This window comes from Dreissena polymorpha, chromosome 3 (assembly GCF_020536995.1).
Source record: "Dreissena polymorpha isolate Duluth1 chromosome 3, UMN_Dpol_1.0, whole genome shotgun sequence".
NCBI classification, from domain to species: Eukaryota; Metazoa; Mollusca; class Bivalvia; order Myida; family Dreissenidae; genus Dreissena; species Dreissena polymorpha.
Genome location: NC_068357.1, coordinates 57,285,298 through 57,303,791, shown reverse-complemented (window position 1 = coordinate 57,303,791; position 18,494 = coordinate 57,285,298). Strand labels below are relative to the sequence as shown.

Sequence of the window (18,494 nt, the reverse complement as noted above, 5' to 3'; positions counted from 1 at the left end):
CAGATAAAGAAATCAACAATTGTGTCTTGTTACGCTCATATTTTTACATTAGTTGTATATTATTAAGTTTTTGTCCATAAGGATACTTTTTATAATACATTCATAATAACATGTTTTATAAATTGCAAATCAATGATCAAATTAATAGTGATAACTATATACATTTAAATGAAACAAACGCCTACAAGTAAACCAATCAAACCAATCGAAATAATTGTTGACAGTATGTAATATCGTATAATAATAAGTGCTTATATGTAACATATGTAGACTTACACAGTAATATTGACAGCATGGTAATTTTTATAATGTATCAAATTATTGTACATACAAGTTTTGTTCATTTTATTTTGTATATTCTAATTTCATTGCTTGGTTATTATTTATCAGTTGCCATTACCAATTCTTATGTATTCTTAGGCTCTCCTTGTGTGTAATTGTTTTCTGTTACAAAGTGTTTTAAATGTTTGATACGTTTTGCTTATTTGTTTTGAAAGGTATTGACTTAATTTGTGGAGATGCTGAATAATGTATTTACACAACAATTCTGAATTAATACATAGATTCTTTGTCAATGAAATAAACATAAAGCGTATTACTACTAGAAGCCATAATATGTCGGTCAGTTTAAATGAAATCTTAGATTTATTTAAGAAGTAATGTTTATGTACCATATTCAGTATTGTTTGGTTTTTTAAGTCAAACAAAAACAATATTGTTGTTTAAATGGAGGACTGCATGCTTTATTCAAGTGTTATTCTACACATTGTGTCGATGTTTGTAAACATGTAATCATATTATTATTTTATGTGTATATTTTACTTCTAGTGCGTGAATCACTTCATGTGTGTATTTGTACGTGCCTGCGCTATTGCACGTATGGAAATCTACAGGACTTCAATGTGTATGCCCCCATTGAGTGGCTGATGGAGGTCGTTCTTAGTTTCATATTTCTTATATACATGTGCTTTTTATGTATATGTCTGTATTAATAACCGTTATTAATCAATATGCTCATTCTGCATGGAATAAATTAACAAGGTCAGAGGTCTAGGGTCATCTTTATCCTCGTATATCATGTCTGCACCAGGTTTACATAAAGATATGCACAATGACACATATATCTCAGCCGATAAGCTTCTTCAGTCTGGGATATTATCAATTATATTGCTCTCGTAAAATATTAACTGAGTTAATTGCTAATTATGTTCAGTGTGTAAATATGAAATGGAATCCTGTTAAACATTATTTCTTTTCAGCGCGACGTTGTTTTGATTGTCTGTATTTGTGTACACGTGTTTCTATTTTGTATTGAATGTGTGTACTTTAAATGTGTTCACATTGTTTTTGCCTTTTTGGATTTATGGTAAATTAAATCAAAATCCGAAATCAAAACAAAAATAAACAAAATGATGTACACATTTTTGGATTCAAAGCTTTATTACTACAATTCATTATGGATCGAGAACAAGCCAAGTATATCCTAATTTATTTTTCAAGCAACATACTACTTAGCAGATATATTAATGACAACTCATTTTTAATTGTGTGTTATGAATACAATTGACTAATTGGAGTGCTATTTTATTCTTGATGTTTATAATGTAAATACTTTGCACTAGATAAATAAATTACATGCTTACGAATACATCTAATACAGTATATATAATTTTTGTGAAATCTAGTAACGGCGTAATGTTTTGAAATATGAAACTGAATGTATTGAAAACGAATGTATTTGTATCAGGACATTATACTATGCATATCTAGTATACACCTTACAACATATATACTTGAACTATTCTGTATATAACATGCATATATGAACTATTCTATGGTGATAATACAATTTTGCACAACTATAAAAAAAGCAAAAACAAAAACTTGACACTACAAAGTTGTTATTGCTTATCATAGCCAACTAACAATACAAACGGTTGACGTTTTAATCTCCAAAACATTGTCTATTTTAACCATACCACACCAATTATTCTTTGTGTAAATATGTATTTCGTCAATAAAAACAACGATAACTGGTTTCTTCTTTCTGTTCCCCATTTATATTTTCGTCGTGTCGTTTACCCCATCTCCGTTCCTATTAGTTTCCAACACCTCTTCGATCTCCTCAAGGTCCAACGGAGAACCTTAGCACGGGTATCGCACGCCATCGAAACCGCTGAATGTTGTTAAGATGGGCACGTGCTTTCACCATCGGAAGTTGCGTATCAGGTTCATTCCGAATGGGAGATCGTAGGTTTTCATGGTGAGGTTCCGATTGTCCATATTTATATCGTCTCTTTCCTCGTCGGTGTCGCTCGGGACCTCTCGCCAAATTACAATGCCGTGTTCTTCGTCAGCCCCTGCTGGTAAAAATAGAAACCGGGACACGTACAGTGCACATGAATTGTTGTTAAACATATCGATCGAAGAAAAACAGCAAACAGCAGCAACAGCTGTTTGCGTGATATATTTTGGTTTGAAGTATGTTGTAATATATACGTATGGAAGACATGGAATATTTATATTATGACTATACCAGGACATAAGTTCACATGTTCTTTTGTGTAACAACTCTAAACCATATAGTTTTCCATTTACAAATACTATTTTAAGTGGCTTAAAACACAAATATCACTACACATATCGCCGATGTTTACCAGCCAAGTAAAATTCAAAATTGTGACTTTAACAGTCATAAATAAATTTGACGGTTTTGATTGTTGGCATTTCCGTGAGCAAAACATTAACTTATGTAGTGTCAACTTGTTCATGTGATGTATATAACATGGGCGCTTGATTTATTGGCCACGTTCGGTGAACACATGGCTTCATGCATGTGTGTTAAGTGTCGTTCCAGATTAGCCTATGCAGTCCGCACAGGCTAATCAGGGACGTCTTTTTACGTATAAACTGGATTTTTGTTTAGAAAAGACGTCCTTTAATAAAACAATTCAATACAAGGGACAAAATTGTCACAAACCAGGTTTTCAATTTGAAAAAAAAAGTCTGATAAAGGGAGACAATTCAAAATGTGCATTGTTACCCCCTTGTGTAAGATTCAATCTATTTTTACTGGTGGACACCTTGATTTCAATTTGAAAAAAAAGTCTGATAAAGGGAGACCAACTCAACAATGTGCATTGCTACTGATTGTTCAAAGTTACCCCCTTGTTTAAAAATCAATCTATTTTAGTCGTGGCGACCTTGACCTTGACGAGTTTGACATAATTCTTTCGCGCGACACACCGTCAAATGATGGTGAACAAATGTGCACAATGATTTTAAAATCTAACAATGAAGGACATAGTTATGGCCCGTACAGGCTCAGTTATGACTTTTTTGACCTTTGAACTCAAAGTGTGACCTTGACCACGACGTAATTCTTTCGCGCGACACACCGTTTAATGATGGTGAACAAATATGCCAAATGATTTTAATATCTCACAATGAACGGCAAAAGCTATGGCCCGGACAAGCTTGCTCCGCCCGCCCGCCAGCCCGCTAGCCCGCCAGCCCGCCCGCCCGCCGACATTCGCCAATCTAATAACCAGTTTTTTCCTTCGGAACACCTGGTTAAAAAGCGGAAAATGTCGACCCTGATTAGCCTAAGCGAACTACACATGCTTATCTAGGCCGAAAATAAGTCTATGCATTATGCCTAGTTTTCCCAGAACGAGGCTCATATGCTCGTTGTCGGATGCTTACCGGGAATAACGTTGTCTAGAACAAGCGCAGAAAAGCACCACATGAACACGTTGTTGGCTAGAAGGGCCTGTATCACCTGGTCTTGGTCACTGTAACCTAAAAATATAGGTGCACGTTCATACCATTTTTTGTGTAAAATACTGGTCGGATGGAACGTTTCGTATCCGAGTAATCGAGGGTAGTAATCTTGTTTATTATATACATGTTTAATGCTTTTAACAAAATACAGGTTGTATCAATCGTTGAAATAAAAAATCCCGTATTACGCTACTCGCTGTTTCCAAGCCGTATTACCATACTAGCCGGACTACTTCGACCCATGTAATGACGTCACATTACACGCACCGAAAATAGAAATATTTTATATTACGAAATATATTACGTAGTACATCGTGTGACGTCATTTCTGTGACAAAACACAGAAGTTTTATCCATTGTGTCACACCGGTCTTTACTGACCTGTGTGAATGCGCGCTAAGCATTGTGGGAAACGGACTTTTTTCCATCATGGCGTTGGTAAACATAATAAACACGGAAGTGAAAAATGGTAATTAATTATTATCAAAAACAGACCCCATCAAACCGGGCCAGCTGTAATATATATTTGGATGCAGTTTGTGCTTCAAAAGGAGCCACTTTTCATGTCAGTCTATTGTTTGTAAGAATCACTAAACACGTAACTTAGACTAACTAAACATGTTGCAAGACGGTATCTTCGAAATAGTAAATAAATCTAAATCATAAATATTTATAATTAAATACCTGCTGAAATTTGAGAACGTAAACGATTTAAAATAAACGCTGTGAACATTACAAGGAATCTTACATGTAGGCCTTGGTGTGAGAGGATTAGTCAGGGATAAAATAAAATGGAGTTCGAAGGATCTAACATTTTGAGGAAGACGTCATGGTATCTTGGACATTTGGCACTTTCATATATTTATTTAGTAGATACTGAAAATGCTGAATGTGCTAATTGCAACATCAAAGACAAGCAGGTGAGATTTTTACAGCTTTTTTTTCTTGACATATTATTGTATGGTTTCCATTTAATTTATATGCTAGTGTTTTTTTTTCACCATTTTGTGAATGGTTTCCGGTCATTTCCCCCCCAAGACGTTTCCTCCCCAAGACGTTTCCCCCCAAAGACGTTTCCTCCCCAGACGTTTCCCCCCCCCCCCCATTTTAGATTTAGTGCAGATGTTCCCCCCCCCAATACATTTATAATTGTTCGGTTGAAGTACAATCTTTGTTTATTATCAAAATTATTATTTTGTTTATGAAGTCTTTAATTAACTTTTAATATCTATGAAGCAGCTTGTATGGTTTTTTGGTTTTAGAATTGTTTTTTGGAGGGTTTAACTGTGTAATGATTGCATGTAAATCATTAGTAAGTGCATGTTGGTGTACTAGTGGAATACATGGAATATCCTCAAAATCTTACTGAGTATCTTATACATGTTGCTCAACACAAATGCAACCATGAATAATGTGTAATCAAGACCAGTTTTGAATACACAATTAACACCTTATTTCAGTTTGAGTGAACCTGGGCAGGGTTGTGCAAATGCAGTGTTTGTTGTTTTTTATCCAATTAAATATGGTCAATTGGTGAATTGAAAATGGTAAAATCAAATTTAAATTAATTTCGAAACTGTTTTCCTTGTTACAGTTAAATATGATAAATAAATATTTACTTTGTAACTGTCAACATTTTTTTCATGCATTCATATGTTTGTTATCAAATCATTGGACGTCACTGATATTTTATTTTTTACTAATAACTCATTAAGACTAAATAAAACAGAAGTGAACTTTCCTTGCACATTATTTCATTATTAATAATATAATTTATTAGCAAATGTAATAAAAACTTATTGATATAAGAAACACAAAACACAATTACCCGTTTTTATTAAATGAATTTGTGGAATTTAAGGAAAAATTAATAACTTTATAATTAAAAAAAGGTAAATTTAAAGCAATTTATTAATAATAATTAAAACAGTGATAAACTATATAAAAATGTTTTTGTATGATAATGTGCTAATCTCATCTTATGAATGACTATCCCCCTTCAAAGATGTCACCTAATCTCATCAATTATGATTAATGGGCCTGTATATTGCACCATAAGTATCCCTTTATACAATACCTGTTATCTTGTTATATACACTTGCTAATCCAATTAACGCTTGTATATTGCACCATAAGTGCCTGATATATTGTTCAATGGTAGGTGTGTGTTGTTACTTAATATTAGTGAAAACATAACTTTCCTATTATTTGCCTGGTTCTGAAAATATTTTCATGGTTGAGTTTCCTTTAATTTTTAAAGAATATTTTTGAGAGGTAACACCTGAGTACTACAAATCAATGTAAAATGTTCATACTAGCTGTATTGGGACATTATAATTTAACTGTTACAAAACAATTTTATTTACTTGTCTCAAAATAAATATCCCAATATGATATTTATTTAGTCAAAATAATTTGTGTTTCAGTTAAAACTTGGATATAGTTATTCTTCTTCATTAAAAATCACAACTATTCCACTTTAAATGACCATCAAAGAACATCAAAGCTGTGTTTTTACTCAATTTTTCAAGGATCTCAATAAATGAAAGAAAAAAATTCAGGTACTTATAAAAACAATTCTAATTAGATCTATTTAATTGGTAAAATTTGTTTGAGGCTTCCCTAAAAACAACCATAATAAATCATTTCACTGATCTATTGATATATCTATTTGATAGGCAGAATGACAAACAGAACTAGTGTGGTTTCTAGGGTCATAAATCTGGTCCCTAAGCCTTAATTGGTAATAATATGCATGCAGTGTTATGTCTCTGAAAGTGACAATGAAGCAAATCTGCCCTTAGGCTATTTCATTTCACTCACACAAAAGGAGATAACTTGCTATTAATTTAATAGTTACTTCTAACTTGTCTCCTTTCTGTATTAAGAGGGTTTTCATATTTTAAAGTTCAATTGGTCTTCAAATGAATAAGCAATCAAAGTTCTTGATTTTGCCAACAAATAATGTTTACCAATTGTGGGTCTACTCTACTTTCTTTTAATAATTATTTCTAATTATGTTTTTTTTTTAATTTTTATATCAATGGAAAATGAAATATTTTTTCACTATTTTGTTTAAAAAGTACTTAAAGAAATCCAGGCAAGAATACATGACAAGTAAGGGTTGTGTCAAGAAGGTGCCATTTAAGGCCCTATTATCAGTTTTGGATGCCCTAACCTGTATAGGTGAGAAGACTGTGAGAAGACGGGGTACGTGGGGCATGAGGAACAACTAATACACAGTAATTGACAGGTTCGTGTTGAATCAAGCACAGAATTTTCTGAGCATTCATGATTCTTAGAATTGAAAAAAAAAATCAATCAACCAGAAAAATCCAGTTGACCAACTTTGACTTATTTGCATGAACAGGTATAAAATAGTGGGTATTAATAGCTTAAGACATTATTGGCAACATGTCTGTTTAATTTATATTATCAATATTGTTAATTAAGCATGGAATATTAATCAAAATTGGGGGTAAAGTTCAATCGCCCAGTATTGACCAGTAATGACAAATTTGGGAGTATTGACCGGGGCGGTTTTAACCAGTAAAAACCGCCGGTCAAAACCGGGGGCGGTCGATTGGTGCCAACCCTGGGTGTACTAAAGGAATACTAGAGGAATACATGGGATATTCTCAAAATCTTACACATGTTGTTTTTAATATAATTAAATAGGATCAATTGATGAATTAATTCAGTTTGTGTAAACTTGGGCTGGGTTGTGGAACTATAGTTATTTGTTGTTATACAATTAAATAGGGTACTATGTAACTGTCAAAAAAACATATGCATTCACACGCATATAATCATATTATTGGATGTCACTGATATTTTCAATTTTACTAGTAGCTAATTAAGACTAATTAAAACAGAATTGGACTTTCCTCGCAAAGTATTTCATTATTAATAGTATAATACTATAATTAGCTAATGTAATCAAAACATATTGATATTTTAATAATTTAACTCAATGATATTAATAATATTAAAATTTTCCCCAAAAAACTAGGGCAGGAAGATAGGAAGGATTTTTTTTTGAAAATCAACAGTGTTGTCAGTGTAAAATATTTGCAAAGCTTTTTCTGAGTTTGAACTTCAGTTTTACATTTTGAGACCTGCAACATATTCTATGCTACTTTATTTCACTATGGTAAGTCATTAAAGTGTTATTTATTTTTCAACTATATAATGTGCTAATCTCATATAATGAATTACTACCCTATTTAAAAATGACACCTAATCTAAATTCATTAATACAATAGTTATAATTGTTTTATTGTACTTTGTAACATACTATTCCACTAAAAATGACCATCATAGAACATCAATGCTGTGCTTTTTACTAAATTTTCAATGATTTCAATTATTTAAAGAAATAAATATATCAGGCACTTATAAAAAAATATATAATAAGGGTGTCAAAATTTAACAAGTCAAATTGAACTTCTCTTGCAATGCAAATGGAGCCACTTGAAATATCAAATTGTTCCCATACTAGTCGGCAATATAGCTATGACATTGTGTCTTTTCAAAACATGCATCAGACACACCTTCTGAAACTTTTTAAGCGGTTTTGAAAACGCTATTTCATTGCAAACTTTCGTCAATAAAGGATACATGTTGTTATACAACCGAAAGTGAAAGTTCTGTTTAAAAAAAAATGAATAAAGAGCGAAATTGTTGAAAACTAACGAAAATTATAATTGATACTAACATAAGACCGTAAGACTGAACAAAATTATACTTAACTTTTAAATCATAACATGAATGTTTACTTATAAAGCAAATTCTTCATTCATCCGCGGACTTCTTTGTGTCGTAGTCATAAATGCCTTCAAATGGAGGTGCGTGATGCGTCTAAGTATAGAGGTGACAATAACGTAGTGACGTCACCATCTATGTATAGAATGAGTTTTATCTAAACTCTGTAAGGAGATGTCGGACGTGGTGTTTTTTTAACAGTTAACTATGTGTTAAAAACGTATTTTGGAGTGTGTGTTTATCATGCATAAATGTATATTTCGATAGGAATACAATAAAATAGTGTGGTTTAAACAAAGTTTCGATAAAGAAACGGATGATAGTAGTGTAAGTGCATATCGTTTAAACATTTTTGTTATAAACATCGGATTAAAGTTGTCAACTTAATTGATATAAAAATTGGATTAACGATGGCATTAAGGTAAGCGTGTCGGAAACCTGTGTTTTCCCGGTTCGAATGTTTACACGTTAATTTACATAAACTGTATTCAAACGCGTCTTAAATAAACTATGGCGTACCGTTTTAGTCATTGTTTTGTCAGTTTTGTTAAAGTAAAAAATACATTTGTTAACTGTTTTCGTTAGTTGTTGTATATAATAAAAGGAATATCACGCTAGTAAATTGTTCCAAGAGTTTGTATAACTCTCGTGGCTTGTGCTATTTCGCCTCCACCTCTCGTGTGATATGTATGTATGTATTTTAATCAGTACAGTACCGGTTCAATGTTTTTTTTTTACATTTTTCTGATGCGGTTTGGTTTTAGCAAGACCAATTTTATTGAAGCTGAGAGCCAAGACAAAACATGTGTAGTTACACTTTATACAAGCCGGTTCTATTCTATCATGAGTGGCTAGAGTGAGCATAATTAAATTATGGAAAATGAGTCCGTAAGATAAAATCTGTATTTCAGGTAATCAACCTAATTAGATAAGGGAAACTGCAGAACATTACAATTTTTTATGGATACACTTGATACAAACCAGTCATTATTATTTGCATGATGCAGCAGCCATTACAACATATGTGTAGTTATATTAAGGTTTTTAAGAGGTCTTCGTTTTGCTGGACCAAACATGGGAAAGTAAGAGAAAAGTCGAGTCCCATGACAGAGCCAAATTAGTAAAACGTGTTACCAACCGGTTCTAATGAAGGCCTCATTTTGCATGACCCAGTTAGGAAAACTAAGGCCCAGGAAGAGGGAAATGCCGAACACGACGAGGTTCCTGGAGGAGTTGAGGTCCACGTACTGGAGATTAAACGCGTCCACAGCCGTCAGGACGCATGGAAAGATATAATCACAAAATGCAACATAAGCTGAACCAGGACGAGATGCACCGTATTGTAGCAGGAGGATCATTATTTATGGCAGGCGAAAAATTTACCGAACAGTTGATACAAACAACACATTGACAGTGTATACAAACAAACAGGCTAAAACGACTGTGACGCAGGTCACCGCCCTGAAGCCTTGGAGAGGTCAATGTTTATGTGCTTATCACCTTGTGGTAGGAAAAAGATTCGAATCAAATATTAAATTAAATCTTAATAGTTTAACCGAAAAAGCACAAGGCAGGAGGCCCCGATGATTGGGTTCGGTATAGAGAGTTCGGTCTTTTGTCTAGTAATGCACAACAATTGCACCGGTCAAATGTAAATCGAAACATACTCGAGCATAAAGCTATAAGCGTTCTGTATAGTTTTACCGAATAGTACGAGGAAGGAAACCCCGATGATTGGGTCCGGCATGGAGACCACGAGCGCGCAGAACTTGCCGAAGCAGCCGAACACTACCATGGTTATTCCCGCAACAATCACCACGCGGCGACTGCCAACCTACACATTAGAGTGTTTAGACATTTTATAAAAAATAGCATATAAAACATTCATACGTTTGCATATGGCTCTTACATAAGATCTCAATTCCATCAATATTGTACGATAAAAGGGTCAATAAGCAAACAAAGGGTTATTCAGTAATGAAATTCGGACTTGAAAACTTTGGTGCGAATTTACTATATGCTATACAATGACACGCGTGCCCTAAGGTGAAACGTTTTGTGAAATAAATTACTAAGTATATAGTGACGTTTTAATATTTTACATTTACATATAGAACTTGAGTTAACTCTGACTAATGCACTACACAAAACAAACCATTTACCAATAGTTCGTTTATGTGCCGATAGAATTCGTAGAAAAAACTTTGGCTTGCACATGCGCAACAGTTCACATTTAAGAACGATATAAATTCATAAGACGAAATATAAAAATTTAATTACATAAATTTCCAAGGTAAGACTTATAACACCGATATTTTGACTGCACGACACAAATTTTCAAATGTACTAAGTCAAAAAAGGGCCATAATTCCGTTAAAATGCCAACCATAGTTATGCAACTTGTCCTGTACAGTCCCCTTATGATAGTTAGCGAGTGTTCCAAGTCTGAAAAATATAGCTATGATACTTAAGGAATAAAATGGACCAAAACACAAAACTTAACCAAATTTTCAATTTTCTAAGTAAAAATGGGGCCATTATTTTGTCAAAATGCCAGTCAGAGTTTCATAACTTTTCCTACACAGTCCCCTCATGATTGTTAGTAAGTGTTGCAAGTATGAAAGCAATAGCTTTGATACTTTAGGAATCAAGTGGACCTAAACACAAAACTTAACCAAATTTTCAATTTTCTAAGTATAAAAAGGGGCATAACTCTAAAAAATAATACTGACAAAGTTATGCAAGTTGGCAAACACAATGGTCTTATTGCCATAAAGAAGTATTCCAAGTTTGATTGATAGTGTTAAAGTAATTTGACTTTATAAACAATCTTTCACCAACGGCGACGGCGACACCGACGCCGATGCCGGGACGAGTAGAATAGCTCTCATTTTTCTTCGAAAAGTAGAGCTAAAAACTGTCTGAAGTTTGTTCATGGTTTAGGACAAATGTCCAGAAAAAAAATTACCATTTAGGACACCTGTCTTAAGGAAATTGGGGCCAATCTGAAACACTGCCATAACATCTTATAAGATTTTTCTACCGGTTTTTAACACTTGTGTTTAGGCAGTACAGTGTAACAATGATACAATTTACTTCTACGGACCGCTAAAGTACAAACTACACTGGAATGCTCTGCTGCTGGGGTACTCCTATAAACATGAGGTTGATATACATCGACCTAATATCGTTTAACCTCATTTTGCAATAGCATCGTTCCGACATGAAATCATATCGGAAGGTTTAACGGCTGCAAATTCATATAACAGCGCAGAATAATCGTGTAATAATTATTTACCATAAAATATCAACATTATTTTATTAATTGCATCAGAAGAATGTTTATAAAAACTAACAAGTCATGATATTCCAGGCCTGAAAACACTACCACTGTTCAAATTCCATATTGTTGCCATATAGCGCTGTGTAAATTGAAAGTTGCATAATATTAACTCATTGGTCGGTTATAAATGTCTTGTTTCTCTATACATAGTTTTCGTTTTAAACGAAACTAATAATTTACGTGGAATGTCATATAAGTTTTCCATTAAAACTGTGATCTTTCCGTGTCTGTTTATTGACGTTATTAATTATGTTATACTTATTTTTGTATTTTTTTATATTTTTTTTATTCAATATCATACATACAATGTAAACATGTATATGCTCATACAACATAGTGATTGTACAAAGCAATAAAGTTCAGACATGTTATACAAGATATGCTAATATATATTTTTTTAGAGAGAAAAGAAAAGAACAACAGAGGGATAGTTATGAAAAAATAAAGTTATGAAGATGAGTTGTATAAAGTCGAAAGAAAGCATACTGGACTTGTGTGTTTTATTGTATATTCACAATGATCTTGTCAGATTGAAAAAAAAAAAAAAAAAAAAAAAACTATTTTAGAAAGATAAACTGACATTAGAGTGAAATGTATATAAGTGGACAAAACATTATGAGAATTTAATCCGATTCCATTTTTATTCAAAGATTTGTAATGTGTCATTACTGAGGGCTATTTCTTTCTCAATCTGGATTTTTAGTTTAAGACTATGGACAAAACAATTAAAATTTGGTACTTGTTTTTTGTACTTCATGTTAAAGATAAAATATTTCATCAATATAACAATAAAATTCACAATATTATTACAGTCTATTGATTTCAATGAGTTAATTCCGAAACTTACATTTAAGAAAGATAGTTTAACGTTTAGATGCTGTTGTTCAAGAAAAGATATTAATTGATTCCAAATAGGCTGGATGTGTTTGCACTCCCAAAAAAGATGTTCTATAGTTTCAATGTTTTCACTGCAGAAGTCACACAGATTTGAGTTAGATAATTTACATTTAAAGAGATATTTATTTGTAGCTATAATTCTATGGATGTATTAATATTGAAAATTTCTCAGTGTGCTTTCAATAGTTGCTTTATATGGCATGGTAAATATGTGTTTCCAATTAAGTTCATGTTCTCCAAAAAGGATTTGCCATTTATTTTGGATTTTGGAGTTTTCTGTAGGGTTTTTAATTTGTAATGTGTAAAATATTTTATTCGTTTTGTTTTTTCTTCCAAGTATGTTTTCTACAAATGTTGTTTGAGTACATGGTGTATTATTTGTATTTATTTCAGATTTAATATGTATGGGTATGCTTTGAATTAGTGTGTAGTACTTCAGAAAATTATTTGAAGGTATTCCGTATATGTAGCATATATCATCAAAAGAGTAGAAATCCTTAATTCTGTAGTCATATAATTGGTCGACATATTTAATGCTTCGTTCAAACCAATCTTTATAGAAAAACGTCTTATTGTTTGAAGTTATGTCTTTATTATTCCATGAAATTGTTTTACTGTTAGTTTTGGTTTCTAGGTTATGAGTGATATCACTCCATGCTGATAGAACATCAGATAGAAATATGTTTTCCTTTGCAATTTCATGTAAGATAGTATTGCTGATGTTACATTCAAAGAGTAAGGAGTCACCATATTTTTTTAGGATTTTCTGGTAGAATAATTTCCATTTACTCGTATTGGTTTTATCTAGGTATCTTTTAGCCCAGCTGCATTTGATTGCATTTAACACAAAATGTGCATGTGTGCGTCTGTCCATGTGTGCTTAAGTGCGTGTGTATATGTGGCTGTGTGCCTACGAGTGTTTCGTTTTTTTGGTCGTTGAACTCGTGCTTTATCAGTTCAATCAATATTAAACTTCGACCTTTCGATTTTGTGTATGAATTATAACATGTAGCCCTTTTTGTTAACTGTTTTAGCAAAAGATTCGCGCCTTAAATTACGAAAAATTAAAGCGACACTTTCATTTAAAGGTTTTATGCAAACAATATGTAATAAAACCTTTATTTTTGGTATTAATAAATGTTATTGACATGTTTAAATACTTGTAAAGGTGTTAAGTCTTGTCCAAGATGTCGCTGATATTGTCAATTTCAATAACTGTTAATATTCTCAATATTGTATAAGAAATTGAATAGTTAATGAATATCACTTTGTCTTATTAAATTATTTTACATAGTTGATGTGTTCTTACTTTCTTTATAAACATATACACTTTATACAGCTTATATATTTTTGTCCGTGCATTCAAATCAGTAAATACATATTAAACATTGAAGTTTTAGATCATGCTGTCATTTTAACCAGCAATAAATCGTACACAAAATCGAAAGGTCGAAGTTTAATATTGATTGAACTGATAAAGCACGAGATCAACGACCAAAAAAACGAAACACTCGTAGGCACACAGCCACAAATGCTCTGATACACACACGCACTTAAGCACACATGGACAGTCGCACACATGCACATTTTGTGTTAAATGCAATGGTTAGCGAAAATTTATGATTACATTAATATTTCGCCTCTTTTATTTCTGGTGGAAAATCAAATGGGAGCATTAAGAGATTGGTACTTTTCACGTGCTAATCTTGGCGCGGATACAAGCGAAGATATGCTGAATGGTATGAATTTGAAGCATATAGAGAAATCGAGATTGCATGTATTTAAAAAAAGTCATAACTTGTTGATAATTAGCGATACTAATTAAAACATTTGTTATAAAAATGTTATTTAACTTTTCATATGAATATTTCAGTTTCAGTATTTGTGTAAGTCAAACTAATAAATTGGTTAAATACGCAACCGTCACTGGATTCCAACCCCGTCAGAAATAACGAGTTGTTGCCACTTGACGCATGTCTTTTTTGAGCCCGGGACATATTGACAGGCGGCAGTGGCGATCGGGCGTTGGAATTGTACTTTAAGACTGTTGGCACGATAACGCTGGTGTACTGGTTTCTGTTTTAGAGAACAATATTGGTTCAATGCCGAAAGTAAATCGGAAAAATGCGGACCGATGTGAACTCTTCGTCGTGGAATTGATGGACGGTTATTCAGGCAACGGGTCTCTTTGTTTTGATATGCGCGGCGCGGTAGATTTACATTACGTTGTTGCTTTTTTTTATGCAATTAAGTTTATTTTCGCCTCATATTCTGCACGGCGATCGCAAAGTTTTTTTTTCAAGGGCGCTGTCTGGTACTCCGGCTGCTTTTGTCACATGCTTTTAAGCAGCAACAATCGGCGATCACTTTTAAACCCGTATATGGAATCTATATTCATGTATTTATTTGTCCCTGTATAATTGACCGTATTCAGAACTTCGCTAATGCTAAGGTACAAACATCGATATCGTATAAAAAATCAGTTGTTATTGAACTCCGAATAACTTCTATTAAAAGGTGACAATACAAGAACTTTAAGATCGACCGGCACTCGTTGTAATCAGCACAAAGTCTTTTTCGTGTATATATGCGCTCATATGGCTACATCAAGAAAATGTGAACACTTTCGCATGATTTTTTTGGCTTAAAAAAACTATAACTGTATATATTGATTAAAACAGAGAATTAAGAATAATAAATGGATATAACGTTTCTTCTAGGTATAGCTGAATGTCGTTACACACTCGTGATCGCCTTGCCAGAGTCGGTTTTAAAACCAAAATGTAGGGATATGTTCCTGTTAGACTCACATATCACTCATAGTTATTGACGCTCGATTGGTCATTGTCGGCTCGGGTACTACTTACATGTAGCCCGGGTACTCTTAAGTATACTTAAATGAACCCCGGGTAAGGCAAATAAACTAACACGTTACCGGCCAATTTAGACTGTACCCACTTTGTATTCCCGTCTAAAATCCGATGTCGTAAAACGCGCTACGGAATACGAAACAAAATTCTCTTCGATTTTTTTCTCAAAATGCCTTTTTGAGCAGGAGTTTCGATAATAATTATAGAGGCCATTTTACAGAATATAGACACAAATACGAACAAAATTAATTTGGAAAAAAAAGCCGACAACGACAAATTTAGCGCTTGAATTCCCGGGTACGTTTTAGTATATTTTCCGTACCCGGGATATATTTAAGTATGCTTAAGAGTACCCGGGGTACATTTAAGTAGTACTCGAGCCGACAATGACCAATTGAGCGTTATTGACGAGGCACATTGTATTTCTGAATAAGGTGAAGTATTCAGATCCGAATATCAGCAACTGTGCCAGCTGGGAAGCCCCGTTTTTGCTTTAACAGCCGCAATTTTTGAAGTCTTGCAATTAGACTCCATGATCACAGACAAAAGATTGAAATCCCAAAACCAAGATAGTTTTTGCATTTAGTGTAGGAAAAGGGAAAGTATGGAGTATAAACAAGAGTTTGAATGGTTGAATGGTTGATAGAACATCTAAACGAGAAAGGGGAAATTATCTAAAGGATTTAAATACAGTGTAGGTCAACTAATACAGTGTCTGAGACTTTTGTCGCTTTTAAGGAACTATTTGATTATCAGTATTATGTTTCGATTACATGATTTAAATTTTGTTCATGTATGTTTATTCATCTTTTGTTTACTTGTGAGTGTGTGAGCGTAGGAGTGCGTGTGTGTATTTTTTTGTTTTGGTTATTTCTTGTGAAAATATGTTGTTCTCATGGGTTCATATGGCGTATTATATCGAAATAAACACCTACCATATATTCTTTAAAAATGTGATATTAAGTATTATTCCTTGTTTGCTATCAACAGATTTTTATTAAAGGATAAATTTTATATCGTTTAGCAAATAATTTATGATGTATACAACTGCTAGTTTTAACATACACAAGGTTTCATTTATTTAAAGAGTACAGACAGCTAAAAGTGATGTGGTTTGTTTGCCACAACAATTGGTTATGTGTAACCTATGCCAAAAAATAATTTTGTTCAAGATATTTCAAGGTAATTCTATAAAAAAACAAATACACTACGTGAGTTGTTTATGTTTATTTTCAAAGTATACAGAAGTGGTTTTAAAGCACGATTTTTAAACATTTAAGAGGTAATCGATCATATTTATGTCTAATTAAGGATAATTGTATGCATAAGCAAAGCTTTAACAAGAAAAACTGAAGTATAAGTTGAAATCAATTTGCTATAGGAAAAGGACGTTAAACGTTTAGACGTAATCGGTAGATTACGTCTAATTATTTGGACTACTGCTGGGGCAGCTGAAGTTTCACCTTTGTATACTTATTTATAATAGATTTCCCATTTATCTTGAAGAGATATGTATTCAAATTGATTTTGGGGGATTTCTTTCCAATGTTTAGCTAATTGTTTTGATTGAGTGTATTCATCCATAAAAAGAACTGTCTTGACTTAATTCATACGGAATTGTGGAGCACTGACTTTGTTGTGACATTTTTACATTTTGAATTTCGCCACCATTTAGTGATTTACATCGATGTTGCTATGGATTTGTAAACAAAGAAAGTTGACCTGAAATGCGAGAATTTCACTTCTGGGTTATTTATCATGCTGAAATTTCTACCAAATTAAAATATAAATCAAGGAAGTAGCAACTGCCATAAACTCATGACTTACCATTCTTATGATGTATCCTTCCATTTATCAACCGTAAAATGCACGTATGATCAACACTATGCGAGTTATTTCGCACAAAAATTTCCCATTCGTCTGCCGCGCCATTTTGAAAAATTCGACAATGGCACAATGAATCGGTAACGACTCGCCCCATAACGAGTCATCTTCTATTTGCATTTGTATTTTTGTGTCACGAATTATTTATTGTAAATATAACGCATAGTTACTGAACAGTACAATACCATTAAAGTGAAGAGCAGAAAAGAACACATCGTTCATTTCATAAAAATACATATACCATGCAATAACTGCATAATATCAAACAGCAAATTTAATAACTATTCAAGTAAACAACAGAAGAGAACAAATCGTTTATTTCTTCAAAATACATATACAAAACAATAATGGCAAATTAGCTTACAGCAAATTAAGTAAATTGCCAAATAAACATAATTAAACAACTCGTTGTTATATGAACATCAGCAATATTCATCGTGGTTATATGTACATTAGCATTAATCATCGTGTGGGGTCCGAAATTTCCGGGGTCCAGAAACATTTAATAACTAATCTTATTAGTAATTGCAAACGAAGACCATATAGTGTAAACCAGATAACAATACAAATTCACACTTAGACGAACTGACCACATCGGTTTGACGAACGACTTCACGTCTGTAATTACCGATTAGTTAGGCGAAACGGGGATTAGACGAAACTACCAGCACCCAACTCCGCAGTTGCACGTATTACTCAATTAAGTTATCACCATTGAAGTAATTAATAAAAGCGTGGAATTAATTGATTGATCACAGATTGTTTCTTGTTTATTTGAAACCATTGCAAACTTTCCGTGCTAAATGTTCACACCAACAAATTAAAAGAACCGCCATTTAATTAGCATTTTAAAGTTAAGTTTGTGTGAAAAACACAAAAAGACTATTTAAAATGCCCTTAAAGGGGCTTGTTCACACTCAAATTGAATTTTTTGAAGTTTTTCATTTAATGCT

At 32.9% G+C, this 18,494-nt stretch overlaps 1 protein-coding gene across 2 annotated transcripts in view; it reads left to right on the top strand.

The window, feature by feature from the left end:
• LOC127874270 (solute carrier family 2, facilitated glucose transporter member 1-like) overlaps positions 1–18,494 on the top strand; it is a 104,738-nt gene that overhangs the window by 41,179 nt on the left and 45,065 nt on the right. The gene's annotated exons all lie outside the window — the stretch shown is intronic.